Source organism: Procambarus clarkii, chromosome 35 (genome assembly GCF_040958095.1).
Source record: "Procambarus clarkii isolate CNS0578487 chromosome 35, FALCON_Pclarkii_2.0, whole genome shotgun sequence".
NCBI classification, from domain to species: Eukaryota; Metazoa; Arthropoda; class Malacostraca; order Decapoda; family Cambaridae; genus Procambarus; species Procambarus clarkii.
Window position 1 is genome coordinate 20,919,131 of NC_091184.1, and position 23,835 is coordinate 20,942,965.

The window sequence follows — 23,835 nt, forward strand, 5'->3', positions numbered from 1 at the left end:
TTTTATTTTATTTATTTATTTTTTAAAAATGTTATATTTATAAATATGTATGTATATTTAAATATTGATATATACCTGTGGGTTCAGGAGGCCATCTGTGTCCCCTCAGATGGTCTCCCTTATCACAGTTTGTGTCTATGGATGTGTGTCTGTGTGTGTGTTTATCCCTGTGAGTGTCCGTGTGAGTGTGTGAGAGTCCGGTTGCGTGTGTGTCCGGTTATGCCTGTGGGTCCACGAGGCCATCTGTGTCCCCTCAGATGGTCTCCCTTATCACAGTCTATGGGTGTGTGTGAGTGTGAGTGCCCCTGTGAGTGTTCGGGTGAGGGTGTGTGTGTGTGTGTGAGTGTCCGGGTTTATGTGAGGTTTGGTTCTAGGAAACATCCTTCCCCTTCCCCTCCCCATATCTCTTCCCTTATTCCCACCGTGGGTTCGAATCCCAGGTGATTAGACCTGCCCTAAGTCCATGGATCCAAGGTATCCATCCGTGGGCCCAAAGGATTTCACCCCTTCCCCACTTTCCAAGGGCCAGGTCAATTCTAGCTATCCAGGAAACCTGTCGAAACAGAGGCAGCTACAGGAGGGGACACACAAATATTTGTGCCCTGCAGTTACTCACCCGTTCCGACAGGCTCGATCGCAATCTATCCAGATGAGAACACGTTCTCTTCCGACTAGACCACACTGGAGTCGCTGTATGTCTCAAATTTGGTTCCTTTATTTATAGTTAGTATTTTTGGTGTATTAATTGATTTGTTTTAATTTTTTAATGACTTAGGTAGAGTGATTTAGGGAGTTGGGGGGGAGGTCGGGTTGTGTGTGTAGTGGATTGTACGAGATCGTGGTTTGTTAGTATTTATCTAGTTGTGTTCACCTAGTTGTGCTTGCGAGGGTTGAGCTCTGCTCTTTCGGCCCGCCTCTTAACTGCCAATCAATCAATTATTAATAACTAATAAAAAAAAATTCGACATACACACACACACCCAGGAAGCAGCCCGCAACAGCTGTCTAACGCTCATTTACATATTTACTGCTAAGTAACAGAGGGCATCAGAATGATAGAAACTCTGCTGATTTCCGTTTGTGCCATCACCGGGGGATCGAATGAGCTAGGATTACGAGTCGGGAGCGACGTCCACTCAGCAATAAAGCCCCCTAGTTTGTGTATTGGTGCAAAAGATAATTTGGGAGGAGTTAAGGGAAAGGAATGACGTTTGGTGGCCTTGAAAGCTCTGGAGGGGAGGGGGGTTGCCAGTTATGAATTAAAATTGTTATTTTTTAAGATAGGATATATATGCAAAAGACGTTGCGGTATATAGTAAGAAAAGTGTTTCTGACTGAAGTTAGGTACTGTGTGATTGACTTGTATGTTAGGAAAAAGAATATTTATTAGAAACTTAGATAATCTTTAGAAATGTTTCTTCTTAAATAGTTGCAAATTATTGTGTGAAAAGCCTATGGTTACCGTACCTTAAACAAACACTCGTGAGCACAATTAGTCCACGGGATTCAGAGAGAGTGAGAATGAACAGCGAAATAGTAACAAAAAATGTGACAATGAGGGGAAACTATGTCATTCAAACGTTAACCATATAAATTACAGTAACACTAACTGAGCGTCTACATACATATTCCTATCAATTTATGTTAACCATTTTAGGGTTGGTTAGGTTCGGTTATATATCTACATTAGTTTTAACTCAAATGAAAAGAACTTAACTCATACATAATGAAATGAACAGTTTTATCATTTCATAAGAAAAAAATTAGAGAAAATATATTAATTCAGGAAAACTTGGCTTATTAGGCAAATCGGGCCTTGCATAGTAGGCTGAGAAGTGCGTTCTTGCTACTAGGTACGACATATATATATATATATATATATATATATATATATATATATATATATATATATATTTTTTTATTTTATTTATTTATTTTTTAAAAATGTTATATTTATAAATATGTATGTATATTTAAATATTGATATATACCTGTGGGTTCAGGAGGCCATCTGTGTCCCCTCAGATGGTCTCCCTTATCACAGTTTGTGTCTATGGATGTGTGTCTGTGTGTGTGTTTATCCCTGTGAGTGTCCGTGTGAGTGTGTGAGAGTCCGGTTGCGTGTGTGTCCGGTTATGCCTGTGGGTCCACGAGGCCATCTGTGTCCCCTCAGATGGTCTCCCTTATCACAGTCTATGGGTGTGTGTGAGTGTGAGTGCCCCTGTGAGTGTTCGGGTGAGGGTGTGTGTGTGTGTGTGAGTGTCCGGGTTTATGTGAGGTTTGGTTCTAGGAAACATCCTTCCCCTTCCCCTCCCCATATCTCCTCCCTTATTCCCACCGTGGGTTCGAATCCCAGGTGATTAGACCTGCCCTAAGTCCATGGATCCAAGGTATCCATCCGTGGGCCCAACGGATTTCACCCCTTCCCCACTTTCCAAGGGCCAGGTCAATTCTAGCTATCCAGGAAACCTGTCGAAACAGAGGCAGCTACAGGAGGGGACACACAAATATTTGTGCCCTGCAGTTACACACCCGTTCCGACAGGCTCGATCGCAATCTATCCAGATGAGAACACGTTCTCTTCCGACTAGACCACACTGGAGTCGCTGTATGTCTCAAATTTGGTTCCTTTATTTATAGTTAGTATTTTTGGTGTATTAATTGATTTGTTTTAATTTTTTAATGACTTAGGTAGAGTGATTTAGGGAGTTGGGGGGGGAGGTCGGGTTGTGTGTGTAGTGGATTGTACGAGATCGTGGTTTGTTAGTATTTATCTAGTTGTGTTCACCTAGTTGTGCTTGCGAGGGTTGAGCTCTGCTCTTTCGGCCCGCCTCTCAACTGCCAATCAATCAATTATTAATAACTAATAAAAAAAAATTCGACATACACACACACACCCAGGAAGCAGCCCGCAACAGCTGTCTAACGCTCATTTACATATTTACTGCTAAGTAACAGAGGGCATCAGAATGATAGAAACTCTGCTGATTTCCGTTTGTGCCATCACCGGGGGATCGAATGAGCTAGGATTACGAGTCGGGAGCGACGTCCACTCAGCAATAAAGCCCCCTAGTTTGTGTATTGGTGCAAAAGATAATTTGGGAGGAGTTAAGGGAAAGGAATGACGTTTGGTGGCCTTGAAAGCTCTGGAGGGGAGGGGGGTTGCCAGTTATGAATTAAAATTGTTATTTTTTAAGATAGGATATATATGCAAAAGACGTTGCGGTATATAGTAAGAAAAGTGTTTCTGACTGAAGTTAGGTACTGTGTGATTGACTTGTATGTTAGGAAAAAGAATATTTATTAGAAACTTAGATAATCTTTAGAAATGTTTCTTCTTAAATAGTTGCAAATTATTGTGTGAAAAGCCTATGGTTACCGTACCTTAAACAAACACTCGTGAGCACAATTAGTCCACGGGATTCAGAGAGAGTGAGAATGAACAGCGAAATAGTAACAAAAAATGTGACAATGAGGGGAAACTATGTCATTCAAACGTTAACCATATAAATTACAGTAACACTAACTGAGCGTCTACATACATATTCCTATCAATTTATGTTAACCATTTTAGGGTTGGTTAGGTTCGGTTATATATCTACATTAGTTTTAACTCAAATGAAAAGAACTTAACTCATACATAATGAAATGAACAGTTTTATCATTTCATAAGAAAAAAATTAGAGAAAATATATTAATTCAGGAAAACTTGGCTTATTAGGCAAATCGGGCCTTGCATAGTAGGCTGAGAAGTGCGTTCTTGCTACTAGGTACGACATATATATATATATATATATATATATATATATATATATATATATATATATATATATATATTTTTATTTTATTTATTTATTTTTTAAAAATGTTATATTTATAAATATGTATGTATATTTAAATATTGATATATACCTGTGGGTTCAGGAGGCCATCTGTGTCCCCTCAGATGGTCTCCCTTATCACAGTTTGTGTCTATGGATGTGTGTCTGTGTGTGTGTTTATCCCTGTGAGTGTCCGTGTGAGTGTGTGAGAGTCCGGTTGCGTGTGTGTCCGGTTATGCCTGTGGGTCCACGAGGCCATCTGTGTCCCCTCAGATGGTCTCCCTTATCACAGTCTATGGGTGTGTGTGAGTGTGAGTGCCCCTGTGAGTGTTCGGGTGAGGGTGTGTGTGTGTGTGTGAGTGTCCGGGTTTATGTGAGGTTTGGTTCTAGGAAACATCCTTCCCCTTCCCCTCCCCATATCTCCTCCCTTATTCCCACCGTGGGTTCGAATCCCAGGTGATTAGACCTGCCCTAAGTCCATGGATCCAAGGTATCCATCCGTGGGCCCAACGGATTTCACCCCTTCCCCACTTTCCAAGGGCCAGGTCAATTCTAGCTATCCAGGAAACCTGTCGAAACAGAGGCAGCTACAGGAGGGGACACACAAATATTTGTGCCCTGCAGTTACACACCCGTTCCGACAGGCTCGATCGCAATCTATCCAGATGAGAACACGTTCTCTTCCGACTAGACCACACTGGAGTCGCTGTATGTCTCAAATTTGGTTCCTTTATTTATAGTTAGTATTTTTGGTGTATTAATTGATTTGTTTTAATTTTTTAATGACTTAGGTAGAGTGATTTAGGGAGTTGGGGGGGGAGGTCGGGTTGTGTGTGTAGTGGATTGTACGAGATCGTGGTTTGTTAGTATTTATCTAGTTGTGTTCACCTAGTTGTGCTTGCGAGGGTTGAGCTCTGCTCTTTCGGCCCGCCTCTCAACTGCCAATCAATCAATTATTAATAACTAATAAAAAAAAATTCGACATACACACACACACCCAGGAAGCAGCCCGCAACAGCTGTCTAACGCTCATTTACATATTTACTGCTAAGTAACAGAGGGCATCAGAATGATAGAAACTCTGCTGATTTCCGTTTGTGCCATCACCGGGGGATCGAATGAGCTAGGATTACGAGTCGGGAGCGACGTCCACTCAGCAATAAAGCCCCCTAGTTTGTGTATTGGTGCAAAAGATAATTTGGGAGGAGTTAAGGGAAAGGAATGACGTTTGGTGGCCTTGAAAGCTCTGGAGGGGAGGGGGGTTGCCAGTTATGAATTAAAATTGTTATTTTTTAAGATAGGATATATATGCAAAAGACGTTGCGGTATATAGTAAGAAAAGTGTTTCTGACTGAAGTTAGGTACTGTGTGATTGACTTGTATGTTAGGAAAAAGAATATTTATTAGAAACTTAGATAATCTTTAGAAATGTTTCTTCTTAAATAGTTGCAAATTATTGTGTGAAAAGCCTATGGTTACCGTACCTTAAACAAACACTCGTGAGCACAATTAGTCCACGGGATTCAGAGAGAGTGAGAATGAACAGCGAAATAGTAACAAAAAATGTGACAATGAGGGGAAACTATGTCATTCAAACGTTAACCATATAAATTACAGTAACACTAACTGAGCGTCTACATACATATTCCTATCAATTTATGTTAACCATTTTAGGGTTGGTTAGGTTCGGTTATATATCTACATTAGTTTTAACTCAAATGAAAAGAACTTAACTCATACATAATGAAATGAACAGTTTTATCATTTCATAAGAAAAAAATTAGAGAAAATATATTAATTCAGGAAAACTTGGCTTATTAGGCAAATCGAGCCTTGCATAGTAGGCTGAGAAGTGCGTTCTTGCTACTAGGTACGACATATATATATATATATATATATATATATATATATATATATATATATATATATATATATTTTTATTTTATTTATTTATTTTTTAAAAATGTTATATTTATAAATATGTATGTATATTTAAATATTGATATATACCTGTGGGTTCAGGAGGCCATCTGTGTCCCCTCAGATGGTCTCCCTTATCACAGTTTGTGTCTATGGATGTGTGTCTGTGTGTGTGTTTATCCCTGTGAGTGTCCGTGTGAGTGTGTGAGAGTCCGGTTGCGTGTGTGTCCGGTTATGCCTGTGGGTCCACGAGGCCATCTGTGTCCCCTCAGATGGTCTCCCTTATCACAGTCTATGGGTGTGTGTGAGTGTGAGTGCCCCTGTGAGTGTTCGGGTGAGGGTGTGTGTGTGTGTGTGAGTGTCCGGGTTTATGTGAGGTTTGGTTCTAGGAAACATCCTTCCCCTTCCCCTCCCCATATCTCCTCCCTTATTCCCACCGTGGGTTCGAATCCCAGGTGATTAGACCTGCCCTAAGTCCATGGATCCAAGGTATCCATCCGTGGGCCCAACGGATTTCACCCCTTCCCCACTTTCCAAGGGCCAGGTCAATTCTAGCTATCCAGGAAACCTGTCGAAACAGAGGCAGCTACAGGAGGGGACACACAAATATTTGTGCCCTGCAGTTACACACCCGTTCCGACAGGCTCGATCGCAATCTATCCAGATGAGAACACGTTCTCTTCCGACTAGACCACACTGGAGTCGCTGTATGTCTCAAATTTGGTTCCTTTATTTATAGTTAGTATTTTTGGTGTATTAATTGATTTGTTTTAATTTTTTAATGACTTAGGTAGAGTGATTTAGGGAGTTGGGGGGGGAGGTCGGGTTGTGTGTGTAGTGGATTGTACGAGATCGTGGTTTGTTAGTATTTATCTAGTTGTGTTCACCTAGTTGTGCTTGCGAGGGTTGAGCTCTGCTCTTTCGGCCCGCCTCTCAACTGCCAATCAATCAATTATTAATAACTAATAAAAAAAAAATCGACATACACACACACACCCAGGAAGCAGCCCGCAACAGCTGTCTAACGCTCATTTACATATTTACTGCTAAGTAACAGAGGGCATCAGAATGATAGAAACTCTGCTGATTTCCGTTTGTGCCATCACAGGGGGATCGAATGAGCTAGGATTACGAGTCGGGAGCGACGTCCACTCAGCAATAAAGCCCCCTAGTTTGTGTATTGGTGCAAAAGATAATTTGGGAGGAGTTAAGGGAAAGGAATGACGTTTGGTGGCCTTGAAAGCTCTGGAGGGGAGGGGGGTTGCCAGTTATGAATTAAAATTGTTATTTTTTAAGATAGGATATATATGCAAAAGACGTTGCGGTATATAGTAAGAAAAGTGTTTCTGACTGAAGTTAGGTACTGTGTGATTGACTTGTATGTTAGGAAAAAGAATATTTATTAGAAACTTAGATAATCTTTAGAAATGTTTCTTCTTAAATAGTTGCAAATTATTGTGTGAAAAGCCTATGGTTACCGTACCTTAAACAAACACTCGTGAGCACAATTAGTCCACGGGATTCAGAGAGAGTGAGAATGAACAGCGAAATAGTAACAAAAAATGTGACAATGAGGGTAAACTATGTCATTCAAACGTTAACCATATAAATTACAGTAACACTAACTGAGCGTCTACATACATATTCCTATCAATTTATGTTAATCATTTTAGGGTTGGTTAGGTTCGGTTATATATCTACATTAGTTTTAACTCAAATGAAAAGGACTTAACTCATACATAATGAAATGAACAGTTTTATCATTTCATAAGAAAAAAATTAGAGAAAATATATTAATTCAGGAAAACTTGGCTTATTAGGCAAATCGGGCCTTGCATAGTAGGCTGAGAAGTGCGTTCTTGCTACTAGGTACGACATATATATATATATATATATTTTTATTTTATTTATTTATTTTTTAAAAATGTTATATTTATAAATATGTATGTATATTTAAATATTGATATATACCTGTGGGTTCAGGAGGCCATCTGTGTCCCCTCAGATGGTCTCCCTTATCACAGTTTGTGTCTATGGATGTGTGTCTGTGTGTGTGTTTATCCCTGTGAGTGTCCGTGTGAGTGTACTCACCTAGTTGTACTCACCTAGTTGTGTCTGCAGGATCGAGCATTGACTCTTGGATCCCGCCTTTCGAGCATCGGTTGTTTACAGCAATGACTCCTATCCTATTTCCCTATCATACCTGGTTTTAAAATTATGAATAGTATTTGCTTCCACAACCTGTTCCTGAAGTGCATTCCATTTCCCCACTACTCTCACGCTAAAAGAAAACTTCCTAACATCTCTGTGACTCATCTGAGTTTCAAGCTTCCATCCATGTCCTCTCGTTCTGTTACTATTCCGTGTGAACATTTCGTCTATGTCCACTCTGTCAATTCCTCTGAGTATCTTATACGTTCCTATCATGTCCCCCCTCTCCCTTCTTCTTTCTAGTGTCGTAAGGCACAATTCCCTCAGGCGCTCTTCATACCCCATCCCTCGTAGCTCTGGGACGAGTCTCGTTGCAAACCTCTGAACCTTTTCCAGTTTCATTATATGTTTCTTCAGATGGGGACTCCATGATGAGGCGGCATACTCTAAGACTGGCCTTACGTAGGCAGTGTAAAGCGCCCTAAATGCCTCCTTACTTAGGTTTCTGAATGATGTTCTAACTTTTGCCAGTGTAGAGTACGCTGCTGTCGTTATCCTATTAATATGTGCCTCAGGAGATAGATTAGGTGTTACGTCCACCCCCAGGTCTCTTTCACGCGTCGTTACAGGTAGGCTGTTCCCCTTCATTGTGTACTGTCCCTTTGGTCTCCTATCTCCTAGTCCCATTTCCATAACTTTACATTTGCTCGTGTTGAATTCTAGTAGCCATTTCTCTGACCATCTCTGCAATCTGTTCAGGTCCTCTTGGAGGATCCTGCAATCCTCATCTGTCACAACTCTTCTCATCAACTTTGCATCATCCGCAAACATCGACATGTAGGACTCTACGCCTGTAAACATGTCGTTAACATATACAAGAAATAGAATTGGTCCCAGCACCGATCCTTGTGGTACTCCACTTGTTACTGTTCGCCAGTCCGACTTCTCGCCCCTTACCGTAACTCTTTGGCTCCTTCCTGTTAGGTAGTTCCTTATCCATTCTAGGACCTTTCCCCCCACCCCCGCCTGCCTCTCGAGCTTGAACAGCAGACTCATGTGCGGTACTGTATCAAAGGCTTTTTGGCAGTCCAGAAATATGCAGTCTGCCCAACCATCTCTGTCCTGTCTTATCCTCGTTATTTTATCATAGAATTCCAGAAGGTTTGTTAGGCACGATTTCCCTGTCCAGAACCCATGTTGATGTTTGTTCACAAACCTAATGTTCTCCAGGTGTGCAACCAGTCGCAGCCTAATTATTCTTTCCAGTATTTTACAGGGGATGCTTGTCAGTGATACAGGTCTGTAGTTAAGTGCCTCCTCCCTATCTCCTTTCTTGAAGATCGGCACGACATTTGCCTTCTTCCAGAAACTGGGCAATTCTCCTGACATAAGTGACTCATTAAAGATCATTGCCAGAGGCACGCTGAGGGCCTGTGCTGCTTCTTTTAGTATCCACGGTGATACTTTGTCTGGTCCAACTGCTTTAGTTGCATCTAGAGTTGTCAACTGTTTCATTACCTCCTCTGCTGTCACCTCTATATCTGATAGTCTTTCATCTAGGGTAACCCCTTCCAACAATGGGAGCTGCTCAGGCTCGGTAGTGAACACTCCATGGAAACTGGCATTCAGTGCCTCGCAGATTTCCTTGTCACTTTCAGTATATGCCCCCTCTGTCTTCCTTAGTCTTGTCACTTGGTCGTTCACCGACATTTTTCTTCTTATATGACTGTGTAGTAACTTGGGTTGTTTTTTCGCTTTGATTGCAATATCGTTCTCATAGTCCCTTTCCGATGTTCGTCTTATGTTAATGTAATCGTTCCTAGCTCTGTTGTATCTGCTTCTGTTGTCCTCTGTTCTTTGTCTTCTGTACTTCCTACACTCCCGTCTGCTGGCCATTTTTGCTTCCTGACACTGTCTATTAAACCATGGGTTATTATATTCCTTCTTATTTTTTCCCTTTACCGTTGGTATAAATCTCTCTTCGGCCTCCTGGCATTTCTGTATGACTAGGTCCATCATATCTTGGACTGTTTTTCCTCTAATTTCTTCCTCCCACTGCACTTCACCCAGATAGTCCCTTATCCTCATATAGTCCCCTTTCCTGTAGTCAGCTCTCCTTTCCCAGATCTCTTGTCCCATGGTCATAAGTTTGAATTCCATCATGTAGTCAAAGACTAGGACACAATGGTCACTGGCCCCTAGAGGTATTTCATGCTCTAAATTCTCGATATCTTCTACGTTCTGGGTGAAAATCAGGTCTAATAGGCTCGGTGCATCTCCTCCTCTTTCCCTTGTGTCTTCCTTCACATGTTGTGTCAGGAAATTCCTGTCTACAACATCTACTAATTTTGCTCCCCACGTTTCGTCCCCTCCATGGGGATTCCTTGATTCCCAATTTATCTCTCCATGATTTAGGTCCCCCATGATCAGCAGCTTCGCTCTCATTCTGTGGGCTAGTGTTGCTGCCTTCTGCAGTTCATCTATACATGCTTTGTTGTTGTCATCATACTCCTGCCTGGGTCTTCTACTGTTTGGTGGGGGATTGTAGATTACCAGGATCACAATCTTCCTCCCATCTACTGTCAGAGTTCCATGTATGAAGCTTGTGCACTCATTGGTAACTCGATTTCCCAGGTCTTCAAACTTCCATTTCCGCTTTATTAGGAGTGCTACTCCCCCTCCCTGTCTCTGTGTCCTCTCTTTTCGTATCACCTGGTACCCTTCAGGAAAGATTGCATCTGAGATCATGTCATTAATTTTAGTTTCCACAATTGCAACTATGTCAGGATCTGCTTCACTCACTCTTTCTTTTATCTCTTCTGCTTTATTAGATACCCCATCAGCATTGGTGTACCAAACCTTGAGATTCTTCATGGAAACTCTTGTACCAGAGTTCTCCCTTTCCCTGGGGGTCTGGGGGGATCTGGGGGATGTCTGGGGGGTGACTGGGGGCAGAGGGGATCTGGGGGGTGTCTGGGGGATGACTGGGGGCGGGGAGGGTCCGGGGGATGTCCGGGGGGATCCGGGGGGTGTCTGGGGGGGTCCGGGGGGTGTATGGGGGGTGAAAGAGTTCAGGAGGGGGGTGTTCAGAAAGAGTGCTTGGGGGGCTACTGGGGGCTGGGCTTCTAGGAAGGTAGGTAGGAGGGTCTGGGGTAGGGCCTGGGTAGGTAGGTCTGGAGTAGGAAGGGCATACTGGGTCTGAAGATTGGGGAGGGCATAGAGGGGTTGGGAGATAGCGTAAGGTTGGGAGACAGATAGAGGTTGAGAGGTTGGGAGGGGGAAGGATAGAGGGGGTGGGGGGGACCTCCCACCTCCCTCGCAAGGGTGGGGGGTCACATGGAAGGAGAGGGGATGAGGAGGGGTGAGGGCTGGGTAGGCTTTGGGTGTTGAGAGGATGAGGTCTGGGTGGGTTCTTGGGGTTGAGGGGATGAGGTCTGGATGGGTTTTGGGGGTTGAGGGGATGAGAGCTGGGTGGGTTTTGGGGGTTGAGGGGATGAGGGCTGGACGGGTTTTGGGGGCTGAGGTGATGAGGGGGTCCTTGGAATGTGGGATGAATTTGACTCCAGTGGGGTCAGAGGGGTCAAGGGATGTGCTGGGGAGATAAGCAGGGGCGGCTGATTTGGGAAAGGGGTGACCTGAGAAGCACGTGTGAGCTGGTTAGCATGGGGTGGTTTAGCACTGGGGTGTGTAGCTGCGCTCAAATGGGAAGAGTCGTACTGTTGTTTGCTTGCTCTGTGGGCAATCTGTTCCTCCTTCGTCATGAATTTGTCAATAAATACGTTGTAGTAATTTTCGCTACCTCTGAGTAGGTGTTTGTGATGCAGTATGTAATCCACTGCCTCTTCGTTAGTGAACTGTACCAGGACAGGTCGTTTCCTGTTACAGTTGTATGGTCTTGAATGGTATTGTATGAATGCGTCGGTGGACTTGCACCTCATTCCCTGCCATCTGGGCTCTCATGTCTCTCAAGATCCCCTGTAGTTCCAAATCCTCAATCTCCATCCTTTCCTGCCTCGATGGTGTGTGTGAGAGTCCGGTTGCGTGTGTGTCCGGTTATGCCTGTGGGTCCACGAGGCCATCTGTGTCCCCTCAGATGGTCTCCCTTATCACAGTCTATGGGTGTGTGTGAGTGTGAGTGCCCCTGTGAGTGTTCGGGTGAGGGTGTGTGTGTGTGTGTGAGTGTCCGGGTTTATGTGAGGTTTGGTTCTAGGAAACATCCTTCCCCTTCCCCTCCCCATATCTCTTCCCTTATTCCCACCGTGGGTTCGAATCCCAGGTGATTAGACCTGCCCTAAGTCCATGGATCCAAGGTATCCATCCGTGGGCCCAAAGGATTTCACCCCTTCCCCACTTTCCAAGGGCCAGGTCAATTCTAGCTATCCAGGAAACCTGTCGAAACAGAGGCAGCTACAGGAGGGGACACACAAATATTTGTGCCCTGCAGTTACTCACCCGTTCCGACAGGCTCGATCGCAATCTATCCAGATGAGAACACGTTCTCTTCCGACTAGACCACACTGGAGTCGCTGTATGTCTCAAATTTGGTTCCTTTATTTATAGTTAGTATTTTTGGTGTATTAATTGATTTGTTTTAATTTTTTAATGACTTAGGTAGAGTGATTTAGGGAGTTGGGGGGGAGGTCGGGTTGTGTGTGTAGTGGATTGTACGAGATCGTGGTTTGTTAGTATTTATCTAGTTGTGTTCACCTAGTTGTGCTTGCGAGGGTTGAGCTCTGCTCTTTCGGCCCGCCTCTTAACTGCCAATCAATCAATTATTAATAACTAATAAAAAAAAATTCGACATACACACACACACCCAGGAAGCAGCCCGCAACAGCTGTCTAACGCTCATTTACATATTTACTGCTAAGTAACAGAGGGCATCAGAATGATAGAAACTCTGCTGATTTCCGTTTGTGCCATCACCGGGGGATCGAATGAGCTAGGATTACGAGTCGGGAGCGACGTCCACTCAGCAATAAAGCCCCCTAGTTTGTGTATTGGTGCAAAAGATAATTTGGGAGGAGTTAAGGGAAAGGAATGACGTTTGGTGGCCTTGAAAGCTCTGGAGGGGAGGGGGGTTGCCAGTTATGAATTAAAATTGTTATTTTTTAAGATAGGATATATATGCAAAAGACGTTGCGGTATATAGTAAGAAAAGTGTTTCTGACTGAAGTTAGGTACTGTGTGATTGACTTGTATGTTAGGAAAAAGAATATTTATTAGAAACTTAGATAATCTTTAGAAATGTTTCTTCTTAAATAGTTGCAAATTATTGTGTGAAAAGCCTATGGTTACCGTACCTTAAACAAACACTCGTGAGCACAATTAGTCCACGGGATTCAGAGAGAGTGAGAATGAACAGCGAAATAGTAACAAAAAATGTGACAATGAGGGGAAACTATGTCATTCAAACGTTAACCATATAAATTACAGTAACACTAACTGAGCGTCTACATACATATTCCTATCAATTTATGTTAACCATTTTAGGGTTGGTTAGGTTCGGTTATATATCTACATTAGTTTTAACTCAAATGAAAAGAACTTAACTCATACATAATGAAATGAACAGTTTTATCATTTCATAAGAAAAAAATTAGAGAAAATATATTAATTCAGGAAAACTTGGCTTATTAGGCAAATCGGGCCTTGCATAGTAGGCTGAGAAGTGCGTTCTTGCTACTAGGTACGACATATATATATATATATATATATATATATATATATATATATATATATATATATATATATATATATATATATATATATATATATATATATATATATATTTTTATTTTATTTATTTATTTTTTAAAAATGTTATATTTATAAATATGTATGTATATTTAAATATTGATATATACCTGTGGGTTCAGGAGGCCATCTGTGTCCCCTCAGATGGTCTCCCTTATCACAGTTTGTGTCTATGGATGTGTGTCTGTGTGTGTGTTTATCCCTGTGAGTGTCCGTGTGAGTGTGTGAGAGTCCGGTTGCGTGTGTGTCCGGTTATGCCTGTGGGTCCACGAGGCCATCTGTGTCCCCTCAGATGGTCTCCCTTATCACAGTCTATGGGTGTGTGTGAGTGTGAGTGCCCCTGTGAGTGTTCGGGTGAGGGTGTGTGTGTGTGTGTGAGTGTCCGGGTTTATGTGAGGTTTGGTTCTAGGAAACATCCTTCCCCTTCCCCTCCCCATATCTCCTCCCTTATTCCCACCGTGGGTTCGAATCCCAGGTGATTAGACCTGCCCTAAGTCCATGGATCCAAGGTATCCATCCGTGGGCCCAACGGATTTCACCCCTTCCCCACTTTCCAAGGGCCAGGTCAATTCTAGCTATCCAGGAAACCTGTCGAAACAGAGGCAGCTACAGGAGGGGACACACAAATATTTGTGCCCTGCAGTTACACACCCGTTCCGACAGGCTCGATCGCAATCTATCCAGATGAGAACACGTTCTCTTCCGACTAGACCACACTGGAGTCGCTGTATGTCTCAAATTTGGTTCCTTTATTTATAGTTAGTATTTTTGGTGTATTAATTGATTTGTTTTAATTTTTTAATGACTTAGGTAGAGTGATTTAGGGAGTTGGGGGGGGAGGTCGGGTTGTGTGTGTAGTGGATTGTACGAGATCGTGGTTTGTTAGTATTTATCTAGTTGTGTTCACCTAGTTGTGCTTGCGAGGGTTGAGCTCTGCTCTTTCGGCCCGCCTCTCAACTGCCAATCAATCAATTATTAATAACTAATAAAAAAAAATTCGACATACACACACACACCCAGGAAGCAGCCCGCAACAGCTGTCTAACGCTCATTTACATATTTACTGCTAAGTAACAGAGGGCATCAGAATGATAGAAACTCTGCTGATTTCCGTTTGTGCCATCACCGGGGGATCGAATGAGCTAGGATTACGAGTCGGGAGCGACGTCCACTCAGCAATAAAGCCCCCTAGTTTGTGTATTGGTGCAAAAGATAATTTGGGAGGAGTTAAGGGAAAGGAATGACGTTTGGTGGCCTTGAAAGCTCTGGAGGGGAGGGGGGTTGCCAGTTATGAATTAAAATTGTTATTTTTTAAGATAGGATATATATGCAAAAGACGTTGCGGTATATAGTAAGAAAAGTGTTTCTGACTGAAGTTAGGTACTGTGTGATTGACTTGTATGTTAGGAAAAAGAATATTTATTAGAAACTTAGATAATCTTTAGAAATGTTTCTTCTTAAATAGTTGCAAATTATTGTGTGAAAAGCCTATGGTTACCGTACCTTAAACAAACACTCGTGAGCACAATTAGTCCACGGGATTCAGAGAGAGTGAGAATGAACAGCGAAATAGTAACAAAAAATGTGACAATGAGGGGAAACTATGTCATTCAAACGTTAACCATATAAATTACAGTAACACTAACTGAGCGTCTACATACATATTCCTATCAATTTATGTTAACCATTTTAGGGTTGGTTAGGTTCGGTTATATATCTACATTAGTTTTAACTCAAATGAAAAGAACTTAACTCATACATAATGAAATGAACAGTTTTATCATTTCATAAGAAAAAAATTAGAGAAAATATATTAATTCAGGAAAACTTGGCTTATTAGGCAAATCGGGCCTTGCATAGTAGGCTGAGAAGTGCGTTCTTGCTACTAGGTACGACATATATATATATATATATATATATATATATATATATATATATATATATATATATTTTTATTTTATTTATTTATTTTTTAAAAATGTTATATTTATAAATATGTATGTATATTTAAATATTGATATATACCTGTGGGTTCAGGAGGCCATCTGTGTCCCCTCAGATGGTCTCCCTTATCACAGTTTGTGTCTATGGATGTGTGTCTGTGTGTGTGTTTATCCCTGTGAGTGTCCGTGTGAGTGTGTGAGAGTCCGGTTGCGTGTGTGTCCGGTTATGCCTGTGGGTCCACGAGGCCATCTGTGTCCCCTCAGATGGTCTCCCTTATCACAGTCTATGGGTGTGTGTGAGTGTGAGTGCCCCTGTGAGTGTTCGGGTGAGGGTGTGTGTGTGTGTGTGAGTGTCCGGGTTTATGTGAGGTTTGGTTCTAGGAAACATCCTTCCCCTTCCCCTCCCCATATCTCCTCCCTTATTCCCACCGTGGGTTCGAATCCCAGGTGATTAGACCTGCCCTAAGTCCATGGATCCAAGGTATCCATCCGTGGGCCCAACGGATTTCACCCCTTCCCCACTTTCCAAGGGCCAGGTCAATTCTAGCTATCCAGGAAACCTGTCGAAACAGAGGCAGCTACAGGAGGGGACACACAAATATTTGTGCCCTGCAGTTACACACCCGTTCCGACAGGCTCGATCGCAATCTATCCAGATGAGAACACGTTCTCTTCCGACTAGACCACACTGGAGTCGCTGTATGTCTCAAATTTGGTTCCTTTATTTATAGTTAGTATTTTTGGTGTATTAATTGATTTGTTTTAATTTTTTAATGACTTAGGTAGAGTGATTTAGGGAGTTGGGGGGGGAGGTCGGGTTGTGTGTGTAGTGGATTGTACGAGATCGTGGTTTGTTAGTATTTATCTAGTTGTGTTCACCTAGTTGTGCTTGCGAGGGTTGAGCTCTGCTCTTTCGGCCCGCCTCTCAACTGCCAATCAATTAATTATTAATAACTAATAAAAAAAAATTCGACATACACACACACACCCAGGAAGCAGCCCGCAACAGCTGTCTAACGCTCATTTACATATTTACTGCTAAGTAACAGAGGGCATCAGAATGATAGAAACTCTGCTGATTTCCGTTTGTGCCATCACCGGGGGATCGAATGAGCTAGGATTACGAGTCGGGAGCGACGTCCACTCAGCAATAAAGCCCCCTAGTTTGTGTATTGGTGCAAAAGATAATTTGGGAGGAGTTAAGGGAAAGGAATGACGTTTGGTGGCCTTGAAAGCTCTGGAGGGGAGGGGGGTTGCCAGTTATGAATTAAAATTGTTATTTTTTAAGATAGGATATATATGCAAAAGACGTTGCGGTATATAGTAAGAAAAGTGTTTCTGACTGAAGTTAGGTACTGTGTGATTGACTTGTATGTTAGGAAAAAGAATATTTATTAGAAACTTAGATAATCTTTAGAAATGTTTCTTCTTAAATAGTTGCAAATTATTGTGTGAAAAGCCTATGGTTACCGTACCTTAAACAAACACTCGTGAGCACAATTAGTCCACGGGATTCAGAGAGAGTGAGAATGAGCAGCGAAATAGTAACAAAAAATGTGACAATGAGGGTAAACTATGTCATTCAAACGTTAACCATATAAATTACAGTAACACTAACTGAGCGTCTACATACATATTCCTATCAATTTATGTTAACCATTTTAGGGTTGGTTAGGTTCGGTTATATATCTACATTAGTTTTAACTCAAATGAAAAGAACTTAACTCATACATAATGAAATGAACAGTTTTATCATTTCATAAGAAAAAAATTAGAGAAAATATATTAATTCAGGAAAACTTGGCTTATTAGGCAAATCGGGCCTTGCATAGTAGGCTGAGAAGTGCGTTCTTGCTACTAGGTACGACATATATATATATATATATATATATATTTTTATTTTATTTATTTATTTTTTAAAAATGTTATATTTATAAATATGTATGTATATTTAAATATTGATATATACCTGTGGGTTCAGGAGGCCATCTGTGTCCCCTCAGATGGTCTCCCTTATCACAGTTTGTGTCTATGGATGTGTGTCTGTGTGTGTGTTTATCCCTGTGAGTGTCCGTGTGAGTGTGTGAGAGTCCGGTTGCGTGTGTGTCCGGTTATGCCTGTGGGTCCACGAGGCCATCTGTGTCCCCTCAGATGGTCTCCCTTATCACAGTCTATGGGTGTGTGTGAGTGTGAGTGCCCCTGTGAGTGTTCGGGTGAGGGTGTGTGTGTGTGTGTGAGTGTCCGGGTTTATGTGAGGTTTGGTTCTAGGAAACATCCTTCCCCTTCCCCTCCCCATATCTCCTCCCTTATTCCCACCGTGGGTTCGAATCCCAGGTGATTAGACCTGCCCTAAGTCCATGGATCCAAGGTATCCATCCGTGGGCCCAACGGATTTCACCCCTTCCCCACTTTCCAAGGGCCAGGTCAATTCTAGCTATCCAGGAAACCTGTCGAAACAGAGGCAGCTACAGGAGGGGACACACAAATATTTGTGCCCTGCAGTTACACACCCGTTCCGACAGGCTCGATCGCAATCTATCCAGATGAGAACACGTTCTCTTCCGACTAGACCACACTGGAGTCGCTGTATGTCTCAAATTTGGTTCCTTTATTTATAGTTAGTATTTTTGGTGTATTAATTGATTTGTTTTAATTTTTTAATGACTTAGGTAGAGTGATTTAGGGAGTTGGGGGGGGAGGTCGGGTTGTGTGTGTAGTGGATTGTACGAGATCGTGGTTTGTTAGTATTTATCTAGTTGTGTTCACCTAGTTGTGCTTGCGAGGGTTGAGCTCTGCTCTTTCGGCCCGCCTCTCAACTGCCAATCAATTAATTATTAATAACTAATAAAAAAAAATTCGACATACACACACACACCCAGGAAGCAGCCCGCAACAGCTGTCTAACGCTCATTTACATATTTACTGCTAAGTAACAGAGGGCATCAGAATGATAGAAACTCTGCTGATTTCCGTTTGTGCCATCACCGGGGGATCGAATGAGCTAGGATTACGAGTCGGGAGCGACGTCCACTCAGCAATAAAGCCCCCTAGTTTGTGTATTGGTGCAAAAGATAATTTGGGAGGAGTTAAGGGAAAGGAATGACGTTTGGTGGCCTTGAAAGCTCTGGAGGGGAGGGGGGTTGCCAGTTATGAATTAAAATTGTTATTTTTTAAGATAGGATATATATGCAAAAGACGTTGCGGTATATAGTAAGAAAAGTGTTTCTGACTGAAGTTAGGTACTGTGTGATTGACTTGTATGTTAGGAAAAAGAATATTTATTAGAAACTTAGATAATCTTTAGAAATGTTTCTTCTTAAATAGTTGCAAATTATTGTGTGAAAAGCCTATGGTTACCGTACCTTAAACAAACACTCGTGAGCACAATTAGTCCACGGGATTCAGAGAGAGTGAGAATGAGCAGCGAAATAGTAACAAAAAATGTGACAATGAGGGTAAACTATGTCATTCAAACGTTAACCATATAAATTACAGTAACACTAACTGAGCGTCTACATACATATTCCTATCAATTTATGTTAACCATTTTAGGGTTGGTTAGGTTCGGTTATATATCTACATTAGTTTTAACTCAAATGAAAAGAACTTAACTCATACATAATGAAATGAACAGTTTTATCATTTCATAAGAAAAAAATTAGAGAAAATATATTAATTCAGGAAAACTTGGCTTATTAGGCAAATCGGGCCTTGCATAGTAGGCTGAGAAGTGCGTTCTTGCTACTAGGTACGACATATATATATATATATATATATATATATATATATATATATATATATATATATATATATATATATTTTTATTTTATTTATTTATTTTTTAAAAATGTTATATTTATAAATATGTATGTATATTTAAATATTGATATATACCTGTGGGTTCAGGAGGCCATCTGTGTCCCCTCAGATGGTCTCCCTTATCACAGTTTGTGTCTATGGATGTGTGTCTGTGTGTGTGTTTATCCCTGTGAGTGTCCGTGTGAGTGTGTGAGAGTCCGGTTGCGTGTGTGTCCGGTTATGCCTGTGGGTCCACGAGGCCATCTGTGTCCCCTCAGATGGTCTCCCTTATCACAGTCTATGGGTGTGTGTGAGTGTGAGTGCCCCTGTGAGTGTTCGGGTGAGGGTGTGTGTGTGTGTGTGAGTGTCCGGGTTTATGTGAGGTTTGGTTCTAGGAAACATCCTTCCCCTTCCCCTCCCCATATCTCCTCCCTTATTCCCACCGTGGGTTCGAATCCCAGGTGATTAGACCTGCCCTAAGTCCATGGATCCAAGGTATCCATCCGTGGGCCCAACGGATTTCACCCCTTCCCCACTTTCCAAGGGCCAGGTCAATTCTAGCTATCCAGGAAACCTGTCGAAACAGAGGCAGCTACAGGAGGGGACACACAAATATTTGTGCCCTGCAGTTACACACCCGTTCCGACAGGCTCGATCGCAATCTATCCAGATGAGAACACGTTCTCTTCCGACTAGACCACACTGGAGTCGCTGTATGTCTCAAATTTGGTTCCTTTATTTATAGTTAGTATTTTTGGTGTATTAATTGATTTGTTTTAATTTTTTAATGACTTAGGTAGAGTGATTTAGGGAGTTGGGGGGGGAGGTCGGGTTGTGTGTGTAGTGGATTGTACGAGATCGTGGTTTGTTAGTATTTATCTAGTTGTGTTCACCTAGTTGTGCTTGCGAGGGTTGAGCTCTGCTCTTTCGGCCCGCCTCTCAACTGCCAATCAATTAATTATTAATAACTAATAAAAAAAAATTCGACATACACACACACACCCAGGAAGCAGCCCGCAACAGCTGTCTAACGCTCATTTACATATTTACTGCTAAGTAACAGAGGGCATCAGAATGATAGAAACTCTGCTGATTTCCGTTTGTGCCATCACCGGGGGATCGAATGAGCTAGGATTACGAGTCGGGAGCGACGTCCACTCAGCAATAAAGCCCCCTAGTTTGTGTATTGGTGCAAAAGATAATTTGGGAGGAGTTAAGGGAAAGGAATGACGTTTGGTGGCCTTGAAAGCTCTGGAGGGGAGGGGGGTTGCCAGTTATGAATTAAAATTGTTATTTTTTAAGATAGGATATATATGCAAAAGACGTTGCGGTATATAGTAAGAAAAGTGTTTCTGACTGAAGTTAGGTACTGTGTGATTGACTTGTATGTTAGGAAAAAGAATATTTATTAGAAACTTAGATAATCTTTAGAAATGTTTCTTCTTAAATAGTTGCAAATTATTGTGTGAAAAGCCTATGGTTACCGTACCTTAAACAAACACTCGTGAGCACAATTAGTCCACGGGATTCAGAGAGAGTGAGAATGAGCAGCGAAATAGTAACAAAAAATGTGACAATGAGGGTAAACTATGTCATTCAAACGTTAACCATATAAATTACAGTAACACTAACTGAGCGTCTACATACATATTCCTATCAATTTATGTTAACCATTTTAGGGTTGGTTAGGTTCGGTTATATATCTACATTAGTTTTAACTCAAATGAAAAGAACTTAACTCATACATAATGAAATGAACAGTTTTATCATTTCATAAGAAAAAAATTAGAGAAAATATATTAATTCAGGAAAACTTGGCTTATTAGGCAAATCGGGCCTTGCATAGTAGGCTGAGAAGTGCGTTCTTGCTACTAGGTACGACATATATATATATATATATATATTTTTATTTTATTTATTTATTTTTTAAAAATGTTATATTTATAAATATGTATGTATATTTAAATATTGATATATACCTGTGGGTTCAGGAGGCCATCTGTGTCCCCTCAGATGGTCTCCCTTATCACAGTTTGTGTCTATGGATGTGTGTCTGTGTGTGTGTTTATCCCTGTGAGTGTCCGTGTGAGTGTGTGAGAGTCCGGTTGCGTGTGTGTCCGGTTATGCCTGTGGGTCCACGAGGCCATCTGTGTCCCCTCAGATGGTCTCCCTTATCACAGTCTATGGGTGTGTGTGAGTGTGAGTGCCCCTGTGAGTGTTCGGGTGAGGGTGTGTGTGTGTGTGTGAGTGTCCGGGTTTATGTGAGGTTTGGTTCTAGGAAACATCCTTCCCCTTCCCCTCCCCATATCTCCTCCCTTATTCCCACCGTGGGTTCGAATCCCAGGTGATTAGACCTGCCCTAAGTCCATGGATCCAAGGTATCCATCCGTGGGCCCAACGGATTTCACCCCTTCCCCACTTTCCAAGGGCCAGGTCAATTCTAGCTATCCAGGAAACCTGTCGAAACAGAGGCAGCTACAGGAGGGGACACACAAATATTTGTGCCCTGCAGTTACACACCCGTTCCGACAGGCTCGATCGCAATCTATCCAGATGAGAACACGTTCTCTTCCGACTAGACCACACTGGAGTCGCTGTATGTCTCAAATTTGGTTCCTTTATTTATAGTTAGTATTTTTGGTGTATTAATTGATTTGTTTTAATTTTTTAATGACTTAGGTAGAGTGATTTAGGGAGTTGGGGGGGGAGGTCGGGTTGTGTGTGTAGTGGATTGTACGAGATCGTGGTTTGTTAGTATTTATCTAGTTGTGTTCACCTAGTTGTGCTTGCGAGGGTTGAGCTCTGCTCTTTCGGCCCGCCTCTCAACTGCCAATCAATCAATTATTAATAACTAATAAAAAAAAATTCGACATACACACACACACCCAGGAAGCAGCCCGCAACAGCTGTCTAACGCTCATTTACATATTTACTGCTAAGTAACAGAGGGCATCAGAATGATAGAAACTCTGCTGATTTCCGTTTGTGCCATCACCGGGGGATCGAATGAGCTAGGATTACGAGTCGGGAGCGACGTCCACTCAGCAATAAAGCCCCCTAGTTTGTGTATTGGTGCAAAAGATAATTTGGGAGGAGTTAAGGGAAAGGAATGACGTTTGGTGGCCTTGAAAGCTCTGGAGGGGAGGGGGGTTGCCAGTTATGAATTAAAATTGTTATTTTTTAAGATAGGATATATATGCAAAAGACGTTGCGGTATATAGTAAGAAAAGTGTTTCTGACTGAAGTTAGGTACTGTGTGATTGACTTGTATGTTAGGAAAAAGAATATTTATTAGAAACTTAGATAATCTTTAGAAATGTTTCTTCTTAAATAGTTGCAAATTATTGTGTGAAAAGCCTATGGTTACCGTACCTTAAACAAACACTCGTGAGCACAATTAGTCCACGGGATTCAGAGAGAGTGAGAATGAACAGCGAAATAGTAACAAAAAATGTGACAATGAGGGGAAACTATGTCATTCAAACGTTAACCATATAAATTACAGTAACACTAACTGAGCGTCTACATACATATTCCATTCAATTTATGTTAACCATTTTAGGGTTGGTTAGGTTCGGTTATATATCTACATTAGTTTTAACTCAAATGAAAAGAACTTAACTCATACATAATGAAATGAACAGTTTTATCATTTCATAAGAAAAAAATTATAGAAAATATATTAATTCAGGAAAACTTGGCTTATTAGGCAAATCGGGCCTTGCATAGTAGGCTGAGAAGTGCGTTCTTGCTACTAGGTACGACATATATATATATATATATTTTTATTTTATTTATTTATTTTTTAAAAATGTTATATTTATAAATATGTATGTATATTTAAATATTGATATATACCTGTGGGTTCAGGAGGCCATCTGTGTCCCCTCAGATGGTCTCCCTTATCACAGTTTGTGTCTATGGATGTGTGTCTGTGTGTGTGTTTATCCCTGTGAGTGTCCGTGTGAGTGTGTGAGAGTCCGGTTGCGTGTGTGTCCGGTTATGCCTGTGGGTCCACGAGGCCATCTGTGTCCCCTCAGATGGTCTCCCTTATCACAGTCTATGGGTGTGTGTGAGTGTGAGTGCCCCTGTGAGTGTTCGGGTGAGGGTGTGTGTGTGTGTGTGAGTGTCCGGGTTTATGTGAGGTTTGGTTCTAGGAAACATCCTTCCCCTTCCCCTCCCCATATCTCCTCCCTTATTCCCACCGTGGGTTCGAATCCCAGGTGATTAGACCTGCCCTAAGTCCATGGATCCAAGGTATCCATCCGTGGGCCCAACGGATTTCACCCCTTCCCCACTTTCCAAGGGCCAGGTCAATTCTAGCTATCCAGGAAACCTGTCGAAACAGAGGCAGCTACAGGAGGGGACACACAAATATTTGTGCCCTGCAGTTACACACCCGTTCCGACAGGCTCGATCGCAATCTATCCAGATGAGAACACGTT